Raw genomic sequence first — 6,000 nt, 5'->3', positions numbered from 1 at the left:
CAAATTAGCGTCACATTGTGGATCTAAAGGGCTACTTTCTCGCCTAAAAAGGTTATACATGTGGATAAAGTGGTATATTTACAGAGTTAGAGCTAAAATAAAATCCAGCACCGGACCTGGCAACCCGACTGCTGGAATTACTTTTTGGTTGTTGCGACTACGATCTCGAGACATTAGATGGCGTTGTTCTGCTCATTCTACATATTCTACCTTTAATGCCAACAAAGTATCAAATATATGTAATGCACTTTTATCTGCTTCATCTGATTGATATTGTGTTTTTTATGATTAAGATGACCAAATATATTCCAATGTTATTCATTTTTAAAAAACCCAAAGAGAAAAATGCTATTAAATTTGGATGGTATCTCTACATTGCTGACAATATTCTAATATTATTTATTCTATAATATTCCAAATAATTGTTATAATAATTGGTATACAAGCAGTCCCCTGCAGATTTTTAAGGATTCGATTTTTAAGGTTCAAAGCTTTTGATAAACAAATTAATTTTGTGCTGACATGAATGATTTGTTCCTGGTGATCTTTTAATTATTTCTGGTATAATTGATGACACTAGGGTTATTGTCCTGCAGAAGTACAGAGTCTGAATTTTTGGACTGAAACAATGGAAAATGAGTGAGATCTTAACGAAACACAACATTTCTCATTGTCTGGCCCTCTGTATTTATGTCAAAAAGAAGCCTGTCTATTCTTTAAAGGACAAGTTCACAATTTTCAAAGTCTGCCTTAAAGCAACAGTCAAGTGCCCAAATGAACATTGAAATAGATTGCTATAATCGTTCCTCTTGTTCATACTGATCATTAAAAGATCCCTTCATAATGCTTTCACAATGTAACTGATAGGGTCAAAATCCACACAAGCCTCCTTCTGTCCAAAAATGTATTTAAAAGTGTATCTGAATCTTCAGATGTCCAAATGATCAAGTAGAAAATCAAGTAGATATCTTTCAACTTTACAGTCTTTTTAGTGCCACAGTCTTTCTTTTTGTTACTCCACAACAGTTCATCAGGGAAACCCAAAGAGGGGATTTGATGCTAAAAAGACTGTAAATGTGTCAGATATCCACTTGATGTGATTAACTCAGACTGTGTGATGTGTATCTTTAATGCCAAGAACAAGAACAAACCTTCATAATTTTGATTTAGGACCAAAATTTGATTTAATTTTGAGCAGTCGAAGAAACTAATATGTAACTGTAGTACGTTGTCAATGAACAACGAGTTCCTCAAAGACCAGATCAGACTGTTAAATAAGATTGTCCAAATGTTGAATTGTTGAAAATAACATCTCTTAAGAGGGAAACCTAAACAAACAAAATAAAACAAATAAGATTAATGAATCGAAGCCATCTGCACTGATGAAGTGCTCCATTGAAATTTAATCAGACACAATATTTACTGATGCCTGTAACTACAAAAAAAGTGATTAAATGAAACCAAACAACATCTTAATGAGTAAAGCTCCTGTTTAAATAAGTTGATTGTATTTACCAACAAGCAGGGATCAGAGGAGTGAGGTCTGCACTCTGTTAAGCTCCCAACAAACAATTTTATTCTCTTTTTATGAGACAACATTTCGATCTGTGAGATGAGAGAACAGTAGTTGATCTCTTCTCCTTGGGAAAAAGAGAACAGATGTTTGCCTGAAGAAGGTTTTTTAGGTTTTTTGGGAGCTTAACAGTGAGCGGACCTCACTGCTTCATACTACTTCAATTAATAATTTGTCTTACACTTGAACAGTTTTCCTGGATGTGCAAACTCTTCCTCTCTGTTGTCTTTCTTGTTGCTGAAGAGTTATGTAAATGGAATACATTTAAAAATCTTTATAACCCTTTTAGGCACCATCAACTATCTGACCTATAAATCTAACAGCCACAGAGAGACAAAGATGAACATACTGAAAGAAAGGGTTTTTTTTTGTATTCTCACCAAAACTAAAACTGCCATTAACAATTATTTTCATTACTTCCATTGTCCATTGTTTTCCCAGGCTAATGCAGCATCTTCAATCTAATCTACACATTAACATTTATTCTATATGACCAAAATAGTGTATAGTGAACAACTGTGAAATGAACTTGACTTTGCTGGTGTCCAACTATTGACACTATCAGACCTTATCGATACTAACTGACTGACAAGTTTAAAATGCTAATTTGTTTTTAGATTATTTTTACCGCTAGTGTCCCTCCTCAGATGGAATAAGAAGAACCTGGTTGATAATTTAATAAATTTTTTGGGCACAGGGAGTCTCATAAATCTCATTTTGTTCTTTTGATCAATTATGCAAGTGTTGCGTTACCTTACACAACAGACAAACACGTGAACACACACACACATGTCCAACAAATAGCACAGCGGGCATGACTTCATATTGAACTACTAGTTGCCCTGGCAAAAATCCTCCAATTGCACAAAAATGAAGGACAAATGCCCAGGTACACACATGCAAACACACATTGCAAAGCTGTTCTTGTTAAGACATTGCATTGACTTGGATTAATTGTGGGTGTCTTAATAACCTCAGAAATGACAGAAAGCCTGATTAGGACTGGGTTTTGGTCCCCATGAGGACTACTGGTCCCATCAAGGTCAGTGCCAGGACAAAAATGGATGCACGTGCACACACACTTGATGTCCTAGGTCACTTCTGGGGACATTACGTTCAGACTTATGTTCACTTGCTGGAGACTTACCCTCACCATAACCATAACCACTACTTGCCTAATCCTAACTCTAATACTAATCTTCAAATACCCCAAACCTTAACCACCGACACAAAAATCAACGTGTTAGCAATTGGAAACCTGGCTTGTCCCCGCCCGGACAAGGCGTCCCCAATTAACTGGTCCTAAGTTTGATTTTTTTCCTAAAAGAAGCAGCCAATGACAGACCCCCCCCCCCACCCACACACACACACACACACACACACACACACTGATACACGCAGATGCCAAAAAGTGTAGTAGTTATTTGATCAGGTCATGCTGACAGATCGACCCTTTAATGATAAACAGACGGGCATCTCCTCTGTGCTCTACAGGAGGCAGCGGACCGCAGGGCCCTGACTTCCTCTGCAGGCCATTAAAAGGGAACACAACTCAGGTCAAACAAATAAACATGCTGCTGGCATCACACAGAAACCGTTTTTTTGTTTTCTTACCGTAAACTGACAGCTTGAACAAAATGTTTTTTGACCCTGTGAGCCTCTGAGCCAAAAAGCTTGATAAGCCATTGAAGGATGAAAAAAATCCAATTCAGCCAGTTTTACTCAGGTAGTAAAGCGATGATCATTCAACTTTTAATTTTTATGGACATACAGTGTATTCAGATTGTACAATTATGACTGATTATAGTGACTTTTCAGGGGCAATAAGGCAATTCTAGCAATATTTCAGGGCTATTTAAAACAGAGAATACATCATGCAATTTGGATCTCAGTAGATGTGTTTGCTTTAAGGGTTCTTGTGTGTAGAATTAATTGGCATAAAACAAAATTGAAGCCATTTTTTGTGTGACCAAAAGGTTGATCTGAAGCCTCTCGATGTTCTTCTTTTAAACATTGCAAAGCTAAGGTGTTTTATTTCAGTTTCCTAGACTGAAAAGAAAAGAAAACTAACTTTTTAAAATTTCCATTATGAATTATTAAATTAAGCCTGTTATGTTTATCAGTCACTTAAAGAAATATTTTATCAGCAAATAAGTCATCTATTCTTTTGTAGTCCTTGTATAAAAAAACAAAAAAAAAAACAAGTATGAAAACTCTTGACTCCTGGAAACAGCTACTTCAACTCAAGGTCCACTTACTACTCAAGCTTTGTGCCAGAGCTTTTGGTGGTGGATCTTTACATGTTTAAACTAAACCTTATTCTGAGAACTTGTAGCTCAACCTTTAAAGCCAACATGAAAAAGAAGTATTACATTTTACTCCAAGTGATGGAAAGGTTGAACATCTTCTGTGACAACTTAGTAAACTCAATCTGCTGATGAAGATCATGTGATACAATAGAAAGACCCTAAGATGAGATTTAACTGCAAACATCCCTGTAACCTCCTGAACTCCTGGTTTTCATTTCCTCTAATTCTACATGTCTATCGAACTCTTTAACACACTTTATTTCATACTGTCAACTACACACTGCACCTGAGCACAGTGACAGAGGCCCCACTGAGGTTTAACTTAATGCTGAAAAGAGGCAATGAAGGTTTTACAGCTCTCTTTTGGAGAAAATGACTTCCCCTACAGTGAAATAATATTAACCACCCAATAAAGTGTCAGTGATGCACCTCACAACTATTACAAGACACTTTTACAGCAGTTAAACTACTTAAAATATTCTAGTGATTACAGAAAGGTAGGCCTCAGAGACGTGAGACGCCTAACAGCTTGTTTTTCAACCAGCTGTCCGCAGTTAAAAAAGAGCACAACAAGTTTACAGCAACAAAGTGCAGATCAGAGTCCTCTACAGGGAGACCTTGAGGAGGAGGTTCATGGAGAAATCAATACTGTTAAATGAAATACAGTAGCAAAAACATAGTTTGGAAAGAGGGAGAGAGATGGAAAGAGACTGAGAGTACACACGCACACACACACACACACACACACACACACACACACACACACGCATGCACACGTACATGTGATTACGCAGTGAAGGTTAATGATCAGATGGGCGGCCTCATCGATGTGTAATAACATCTCTGGAGAGGTCAGTCACTCTGTGGCCCCGCTGGCCCCCAACAACCATCCGACATAGACGAAGGGGAGCCTCCACACACGCAAACACCACACACGCTGGACACATGAAGTCCATACATCGATAATTTAAGAAAAACAAGTAGAAGAAGCCCATTATATATATACACCCACTTTTCAAACTGGTTTATATGGCTCTGAATGGTTTAGCATCTCCATATTTGGTCTCCACCTCTGTACTCCTAGCTGCTGCCGTAGATCATGAAACACCACAACAACATTAAATGTACCAATCGTTAACACAAACTGGCATTGAGAGGCAGCCTTTTCTCATTATGACCGAAACTGTGAGACAGTCTACTCATAAATATCCAACGTGCAACTTCTGTTGATTCCTTTTTATTAAGGGATGTTAACAAGTTTAAGAGTCACCTTTTTGTATCTTGCTTCCATGTAACCTGATTCCTCTAACTTCATTTGTATTATTCTACCAAGTTGTATTATATTCTAATGCTTTTGTTTGCCATTTTACTTTGAATTTGTTTATTAGCTTAAATGTTTGAAATATGAGTCATACAATTTGATGTAAAGAACGTTGAGCTGCGTTGTATGTATACATACATGTATAGGTGTTAGGTTTGTTACAATTATTATATCTGTGAATATCCACGCGTACACACACACACACACACACACACACACACACACACACACACACACACTCTAACAGATGATGTGTATATTATGAAACGGGACATTTTTCATCTAGCTGCTTTTATATGTTATACAAACCGGATATTTTCCTCAAAGAGTCTTTTCTTAATTTGGTAAAGCTGTTTTTTTGTATCACATATCCGGGGTATTATTTAAAAGAAAATCTTTTTAATGAAACTCTGCTTTCATATTATTCAAACACCACAAAACATGTTTGACCAAGAGTTTAACTCTTATAAATAGCCTTCCTCTCTCTTGTTCGTGCCTCTCAGGTCCTTTCTTGCTGTGCTTTATGTGAATGTGGTAAATTAATGGTGTGTAGTGTGTTTTATGTGACTATCTAACTGTTAATTGCTCATGCTGACATTTTGGCCAAGTCTATCCGTAAAGAGATAATTTACCTCAAGAACTGTCTCGGTTAAATTAAAGTTGAATAAAAACTGAGAAGAAAATGAATGTTTGTGTTCATAACATTCATGACAAAAACAAGTCTTAGAGGACAGATTTAAAGTAATGATTAACTAACAATGATATTGGTGAGCTTAAAATAAGCTTTACCTACACGA

Source organism: Scomber japonicus, chromosome 3 (genome assembly GCF_027409825.1).
Source record: "Scomber japonicus isolate fScoJap1 chromosome 3, fScoJap1.pri, whole genome shotgun sequence".
Taxonomy (NCBI): Eukaryota; Metazoa; Chordata; class Actinopteri; order Scombriformes; family Scombridae; genus Scomber; species Scomber japonicus.
The sequence above is the reverse complement of the archived record's forward strand: the minus strand, read 5'-3'. Positions refer to the sequence as shown.